We start from the raw sequence: 9,277 nt of genomic DNA on the forward strand, positions 1-9,277 counted from the left end.
TGAATGGGACTCTGGACTGTTTGCGTTGGGGAAGGGCTGAGTAGGTCTTTGTTCAAGGAAGAGTGGAAAGGATATTTGGCTGTTAGAAGGGAAGTTTCTGGTAGAGACTGGCTAGACCCCTATCAAATGCATTTACATTTCTTTCTGGGCAAACAAGCAAACCACACTTCCTAGCCTTATTGTACCTAGTTTAGCTGGATGTGCTGGTTCTTACTAACGCAATGTGGGCTGAAGGGAGGTAACACTCCCATGATTCGGCAGTTAAAAAGGAAGTATGCTAACCATCTATTTCCTTTCCTTATCAACTGATGAGGCCAGGAGGACCTCAAAATCATGTGTTGATGACAAAAAGCCTCCTGGGTCCCTAAATGACTATGTGGGGCAGAGTTCCACCCCCAACTCCACTGAGACATGAGGAATTATGATGTGAGCAAGACATAAATTGCAGATGATATTAAACTACTAAAATTTCAAGGATTATTTGTTACAGCAGCTAGGATTAATTATCCTATGGTTTATTTAAGAGTTTTTGGATATGCATACTCAACTTTACACTACTGAGATTCCTATAATTATTGTTATGCCTTTAATATAACTATACTTGTTTTCAGCTTTTAAACACAAATGTAAACATCTCTATTTAGAATTCACATTACTAAAATGGTGTCAGCTCTGCCAACAAAGACACAAGATGTGTAGAAAAATCCCTTCAGTAACACAAGTGTAGCCCCAAGTAGATGGGGTTTACAGTAAGCCACAGCACATCACTTTCTCTCAACTAGCACATGTAAAACAAAAAAGGCCAGGAAATCACTGTAGGTAGGTTTCATGATGAGCATGGGGTTCAAGGAGGGGCTCAAATCTTGTTTGTTGAAAACAGAAATGAACAAATAATACAAGAATAGATGACAGAGTTTTCACAGAAATATTTCTTGGAGATTAAAGACCTGACAATCCAAGTGCATTGCTGGGTTATGGCCATGTGATCTTGATCAATTTATTTAACCTGATTAACCCTAGGTTTCTCATCTATGAAATGGGGATGATAATGGAGAATATACCTCATGGGGCTACCGTAAGATTAAATGAAATCTAACATGTAAAGAACCTTGCACAATATCAAGCCCACAGTAAGCAAGCTGTCGTCTGGTTCTCGTGAGAGCCTCACCACTAAGTTGGTTCATCTCAATTTCATTGCTTGAATCATGGGGATAAAGATGCCTGAACTACTTATTATGTGCATCTCATAAGACAATGGATGTGACACTTGTCTTATGACAAGGTTATTGTGACATGCTACTCTGTGCTGGTGAATGACAGCAAGGTCTCACAAGCTTCCATTAAAAGCTACTGGAGCTAGAACATTTTCACAAAGTCCATTTCTCTCCAAGAACTCATCTTGGGAGATGAAAGTATATATTTTCACCTTTAATAAAATGACCTTTTACAAAATGACTAAGTAGTTCCACTCGGAGGTATACAATTAATAGGAAGAAATGTGTGCTATGTGCAGAGAATGCTATGCACAAGATTTACTACAGCAGAATTATTTAAAGAGCCCCAAACTGCACATAATCCAATGTGCATCAGCAGTAGAAGAGAAGTAAACTGCAGTGTATTCATATGATACTATCCTAAACCTCAGTGAAAATGAGACAGCTAATGCCACACACGAAACAGGATACATCTCACAAAAACAATGCCATATGAAAGCACTGGGGGGAAGGGGAAGCAGATATGTAATTCTGTTTCTATTAAATTAAAAAATGAGCCAAACTAACCTATGAACACAAAGTCAGAATAGTAGTTAACTCTGGGGTGGGTAGGTTATTTGACTGGGTCAGGACCCAGGGAGGCTTCAGAGTGGTTGATAGGTTTGGGATTTAGGTTATGACACATGTGTGTTCACTTTTTAAAAGTTCATTAATATAGAAAAGTTCATTTCTAGTCAAGATGGTGTAGCAGTGGGACCAAGAACTCACCCCTCCTCACACCTACAAGAAAACCACAACGGACTGCTAAACAGCCATTGAGAAAAAAGACGAGCCTAGCAGAAAAGACCCGCTTCAACTGGAAACATAAACAGGGAGCCACAGCAGGATGGCAGGAGGGGCGCACTCGCGATATAGTTGGGCCCCATACACGCTGGGCGGGTGACCCACAAGCTGAAGGGTAATTAAGTTGCAGAGGTCCCCTCCATGGGAATGAGAGTTCTAAGCCCCATATCAGGCTCCCCGGGGGTTCTGGCATTGGGGGGAGGAAATCCCAGGACATCTGTGTTCTGAAGGCCAGTGGGGCTTAACTCCAGGAGCCCCATGGGACTGGGGGAGACATACTTCATTCTCTTGGGAAGTGTGCTTGGGATCTCGTATGCACCAGGTCCAGGGGCAGAGACAGTGATTGCATAGGAACCTGAGCAGACATGCCTGCTGGCTTTGGAAGTTCTCCTGGGGAGACAGGATGGCTGCAGCTCACCCAGAGGACATAAAAGTTGGTGGCAGACATTCCAGGAGTGTTCATCTACATGAGGTTTCCTAGAGGCTAACATCTTGATTGGATCATTAGCACCAAGACCCAGCCCCACCCATCAGCCTGCTGGCTTAAGGGCTGAGAAGCCTTAGGCCAAGCATAATGGGTGTGAACAGCCCCACCCATCAGCAGACTTCCTGAGCCACAAACACCTCTAGATAAGCCTCTAGACACCACCAGAGTTCCAAGACCAAGCTTCACCTAGCAGTGGGCAGGTACCAACTCCTCCTGCCAGGAAACCTGCATAAGCCTCAAGTCCCACCTCATCCACCAGAAGGCAGATACCAGAAACAAGAAAACAACAAAAGCCTGTAGAAGGAATCCGCAAACAGGCCAGACTACACTGGGACTGGCTAGACCCTGGCCCTTGGGTGACAAGAGAGGAGTCCAAGGTTGAGAAAATGTAACTAACCTACCTAAAAATACAAGCAGAAAGATAGACAATATGAGGAAGCAGAGGAATATCTCTCAGGCCAAGGCACAAGATAAAATCCCAGAAGAAGAAACAAGTGATGAGGAGATAGGCAATTTATCTGAGAGTTTAAAGTAATGATGGTGAAGATGTTCTGAGACCTCAAGACGAGTATAGATGCACAGAGCAAAGGTTTTAGCAAAGAGTTGGAAAATATAAAGAATACCCAGAGATGAAGAATAAAATCACTGGAATTAACAATACTCTAGAAGGAACCAAGAATAGACTAAATGAGGCAGAGGAGTGGATCAATGAGCTAAAAGACAGATTAGTGGAAATCACTATTGCAGAACAGAAAAAAAGAATGAAAAGAAATGTGGGTAGTTTAAGAGAACCCTGTGATAACATGAAGTGCACTAATATTCACATTATAGGGGTCACAGAAAGAGGAGAGAGACAGAAAGGATCTGAAAAAGTTTTAGAGAGATAATCACTGAAAGCTTTTCCAACTTAGGAAAGAAAACAGTCACTTAAGACCAGGAAGAGCAGAGTACCATACAGGATCAACCCAAAGAGGAGCATACTGAGGCACACAGTCATCAAATTGACAAAAATTAAGGATAAGGAGAAAATATTAAAATTAGCAAGAGAAAAGAAACAAATGGCATACAAGGGAACTCCCATAAGGTTATCAGCTGATTTTTCAGCAGAAACTCTACAGGCCAGAAGGGAGTGGCACAGTATATTTAAAGTGATGAAAGGGAAAAACTTGCGACCAAGAATACTCTATCCAGCAAAGCTGTCATTCAGATTTGATGGAGAAATCAAAAGTTTCACAGATAAACAAAAGTTAAAAGAATTCAGCACCACCAAGACAGCTTTACAACAAATGTTAAAGGAACTTCTCTAATCATCAAACCATAAGAAAAGAGAACAAAGGGAGCGAGTGGTGGGAAGGGATAAACTAGGATTTCAAAATCAGAGAATAGATAAACAAGATTATACTGTATAGTACAGGGAAATATACATAAGATCTTATGGTATCTCACAGAGGGAAAAATGTGACAATGAATATATATATGTTCATGTATAACTGAAAAATTGTGCTTTACACTGGAATTTGACACAACATTGTAAAATGATTATAAATCAATAAAAAACGTTAAAAAAAAAAGGAAAGAAAAGAGAACAAAAGGAAAAGGGGAAAAAAAAACCTACACATGATTGCTTTGGCAGTTTGGCGTCTTTTATGGTTCCATATAAAATCTGGAATTGTTTGTTCTAGTTCTGTGAAGAATGTCATGGGTGTTTTGACAGGGCTTGCACTGGATCTGTGAATTGCTTTTGGTTGTACAGCCATTTTGATAATGTTGATGCTAACAATCCAAAAGCACAAGATATCTTTCCATTTCTTTGTATCATCTTCAATTTCCTCCATCAGTGTTCTACAGTTTTCAGAGTATAGGCAACCTCCTTGGTTAAGTTTACTTTTAGGTATTTTGTTGTTTTTGATGCAATGGAAATGTTTATGCCAGTTATAAAATTCTGGTGTTTGAAGTGGAAAAAAAAAAAAACAAACAGTGAAGGGCCGCAAATGGCAAAATATCTTTCTTTCTTGTGGGTGAGTTTTATTTCATTACATATATGTGCTTCATCTTCTTTATCCATTCATTTATTGATGTGCACTTAGGATGCTTCCATATTTTAGCAATTATAAATTATGTTGCTGTTAATAGTAGGGTGTATGTATCTCTTTGAATTAATTCTTATTTTGTGGTTGGCTTTATTCCTTTGATAACTATATAAGTTTAAAAAGCTAAAGCTCTAAATATTCTTAGAAACAATGAACAGTACATGTATATTAAGTTAAAAAAATACATGCAGTATATTTTGTATATGGGATTTCCATGCAAATTTATTCTATATGTGCAGTCAAATTATAACAATTCTACCTAATAAAACTAAAAACTGAAAAAAATAAACAAAAACCTACTGTATAGGACAGGGGACTATATACAATCTTTTGCACTAACATATAATGGAAAAGAATCTGAAAAGAATATGTATGTATGTATGTATGTATATATGTATATGTATAACTGAATCATTTTGCTGTACACCTGAAACTAATTGCAAATCAACTACACTTATATAAAAAAAATTAAGAAGAAGAAGAAGAAGAAGGAAGAAGAAGGAGAAGGAAGGAGAAGAAGAAGGAAGAAGAAGAAAGAAGAAAGAAGACGAAGAAAGAAGAAGAAGAAGAAAGGAAGAAGAAGAAGAAGAAGAAGAAGAAGAAGAAGAAGAAGAAGAAGAAGAAGAAGAAGAAGAAGAAGAAGAAGAAGAAGAAGAAGAAGAAGAAGAAGAAGAAGAAGAAGAAGAAGAAGAAGAAGAGGAGGAGGAGGAGGAAGAGGAAGAAGCAGAAGAAGCAGAAGAAGAAGGAAAGGGGAAGGGGAAGGAGAAGGTGAGGGAGGAGAAGAAGAAGGAGAAGAAGGAGAAGAAGGAGAAGAAAGGAGAAGGAGAAGAAGAGAAAAAAAAAAAAAGCAACCCAAAAAAATCAACCTTCAAAAACTTGAGGAAACCTGAAGCACCCAGACTGGCTGTTTTCTCTGGCTGGATCCACACACTGTCATCCAGCTTCAGTGCTAGCCCAGACTCTGAAACTCTCATACGTATTTGTTGTTCAAACACAACAATGAGCAATGAATGGGAACTGACTATTCCATGTTCACAAACAGGTCAGTGCCAGACATTATGAACTAACAAATTGTGTGAGGCCACCAGACTCCAATACAGTTTTAGAGCAGGACTATTCACTCACTGCAGGCAAAGGCATCATCACTGTCAAACGTTATCCGAATCCAAAAAGTACACAAACTGTATCAGGAAGTTCTTCCACATAGTCAGCCAAAGATATAATCTACCAAAATACAACCTGTCACTAGAGAGGATGAGGAAACCCAATGACTTTTGCCCCATTTATGCACCAAGAAATGTACTGCTGTCTTTCAGTTCCTCTTACTTACTTATTACACCCACCATCACTCTAGATTTTCAGAAGCAAACCTTTCTTTAAATACCTATATAATAAATCTTATTTATTTAAAATGTAACTTTTTCTCTCCTCCAGTACCCTCTGACTTCCTCGATAAACTAATTTTCATGGTGCTGACTTGTTTCCAAACAACCACTCAGGTTAGAATCAAACATCATCATTTTAGTCAAAATGGTCTGTATGTCTGATGCTACTGTTTGCATTTAATCAAATGCAAACCATATTCTCTCAGGGTAGCTTGAGTCCCCATGCCTAATCAAGTTCATAGTCAAAGATTCTTCTAGGAGTTCTTGGGCCTGCAGGTATTTCCATGATCATTACAAAAGTACTTATTTTTTAATTAAAAAGTTGTCTATAATGTGCCTTATAGAGAATTTTTTTTTCAAAAACAAAATTAAACTCTGGGGTTCAATAAAGGTAACATATTCCAGGACGCTTCTAATGCCCTGAAGGAAAATGAGGATATTTACTACATTTGACAAAGGCTGGACTGGCTGAGTTCAAAGAAAATGCTCTACCAAAAACTCCCCCAGGGATCACCCCTCTCTCCCCCGTTGAGCAGAGCCCCCTTCCTGCATTCTTGGGTTATTTATAATGCCTGGAGTTAAGAATGACCAACCCCAATGTTCACAGCAGCACTATTTACAACAGTTAAGACATGGAAACAACCTAAATGTCTACTGACAGATGACTGGATTAAAGACGATGTAGTATATGTATACAATGGAATACTACTCAGCCATAAAACAGAATGAAATGACATTTGCAACAATATGGATGGCCTAGAGATTATCATAATAAGTGAAGTCAGACAGAGAAAGGCAGTATCATATAATATCACTTATGTGGGGAATCTAAAACCATGATACAAATGAACTTATTTACAAAACAGAAACAGACCCATAGGCATAGAAAACAAACATGGTTTTCAAAGAAGAAAGTTGGGGAGAGGGATAAAATAGAAATTTGGGATTAACAGGTACATACCATTATATATGAAACAGATAAACAACAAGTACCTACTATATAGCACAGTGAACTATATTCAATATCTCTTAATAATCTATAATGGAAAAGAATGTGAAAAAGAATATAAAATATATATAACCTAATTACTTAATTGTATACCTAGAACACTGTAAATCAACTATACATCAATTTTTAAAATCTACAAATAATGAGAGTCAATTGTACAACATCTACCAGGTAGTTATTTGTAAGTCAAATATTGGGTTTACATAATAAACATTTTACAGATTAAAAAAAAAAAAACGAAGACGAAGAAGAATGACCAACTTGATGTTCAATACCATACTTTCTTTCCTAGGCCAAAATGCATATCAACTTACTAGTTCTAGATACTTCATGTTAACATCATCAATCCTGTAGGAATAATGATAATTAGAAAAAATGACAAGAAAAGAGATGGCTTTATGATCCTTGAGAAAGTGAACAGTTTTCACAGAAGACGCTTTTTACATGCTTTACTTATTTTGTTACACTCATTATTAGTCTTCAGCTATGAATTTATAGAAGGTAATTAAATGGCTGAATAAAAATTTCTTATACCTTTAAAAAGAGAAATGCCAGATTCTGCTAACCTCATTTACCCATTTATGTGTAAGAAGGAAATCTTTGTTACGAGACATTAAAACTTTAGTGAGCACAATCCCTCCTTGAAATTATCCAACCTTCTATTTACTGCTATTCTAACAGTAAAACAATTTTTACTGGAATCAGCCTGATTCATCTTACATACAGTATCACAGGTAAAGGAAAAAAAAGTAATTATAGAGCTTGAAACACAAAAAGAAAGAAAAAAAAGTCTTACTTTGGAAGGAATGTCAGTTTGCCACATTCCAAGCAGAAAGTAATTTTCAAACCAAAGATTTAATTTATCTCAGAAAAACACAAATGTGTTTCCTGGATTTTAGCAGATATATATTGTTAACCCTATCTTATTCCTTGAAAATTACTGCCTAGACACACAGAGAAATATTGCCACATTTTGGCATAAAGAGAAAGAAAAGCGTCTTACCAGTCTTAATACTTAACAGTTCCATTAGATTATACTTAAATCTCATTTCTAAGAGCTTCAAATGGGCGTAGAACACACACACATACACATCTATATTGTTTATATTAATCAGCTTTTATAAAAAGTGATTCACATCTCAAAGGTTTTCCTTTTTTTAGGGCCTTGTCTGGTTCTTCTGAATGAATATAAGGTACAAATAGAAGACAAGGCATAGGAAAAGCTGGACTTAGACTGATTTCCTGCAATTCTCTGAGCCCATCTCATACCAAATCCTCTGAAGCTTTACAAAACTCCTAGAGCATAGTCACAAATCTCACACAAAACAAGATCTTGCTGTAATCTGTTATTCTGAAAGATTTCTTCTCAGGCAAGTGGGACTGGACAACCAGCAGTGGAGCTCTAAGTGTGTGCTGTCACCAGGGCTGAGGCAGACATCTACAAAGATGCTCTGTGCCAGCAAGGGCATGAGAAGCAGGCACAGCTGTAGGAGTCCAGCAGGTTTTTATGAAAGAAAAACAGAAAGATACTGGGGAAAAGGCAAAGCTTTATATTATGCATATTCTGAGGCATCAATTCTACTTCTAGAAACAGAAGGATGTGCCTTAAGACTTGCTGATAAAATTCTCATCACTGATGTTCATAACAGCAGGAAAATGAGGCAGGGGGTGAGGGGTGAGGAGCCAACTCAACAATCCATCTGGAAATAACCAGCTAAGTAAACTATGTGCTTACTTCATACAATGAAAAACAATGTCATACAATGAAACATTAGGCCATCATTAAAATGAAGTCATTGCACATTCATCCCAGAAAAATGAACACTTATGTTCACACAAAAATATGTACACAAATGTTCATAGCAGCTTTATTCAAAATTGCACAAAACTAGAAATCACCCAAATATCCAATCAACCGATAAATAAATAAAATGTGATAGATCCATACAATGGAATACTAAAGCAAGGAAATAGCAACAAACTACTGACAGGTGTAACAACTCAGATAAATCTCCAGGGAATGAGACTAAATGAAAAAAAAAAACAATCCCAAAAAGTCACATACTATTCGGTCCTTCTTAAAAGAACAGCAACTATGCATGGCGGTCAACGTTAACGAAACTCACTGTGGCAATCATTTTGCAATCTACACATATACCAAGTCATTATACCTAAAGTGAATGAAATGTAATATGTCCATTATATCTCAATAAGAAAAATAAATAAATAGCTTACCCCCATAAAGTTCC

The sequence above is a fragment of the Vicugna pacos genome, chromosome 14, assembly GCF_048564905.1.
Source record: "Vicugna pacos chromosome 14, VicPac4, whole genome shotgun sequence".
In the NCBI taxonomy this organism is placed as follows: Eukaryota; Metazoa; Chordata; class Mammalia; order Artiodactyla; family Camelidae; genus Vicugna; species Vicugna pacos.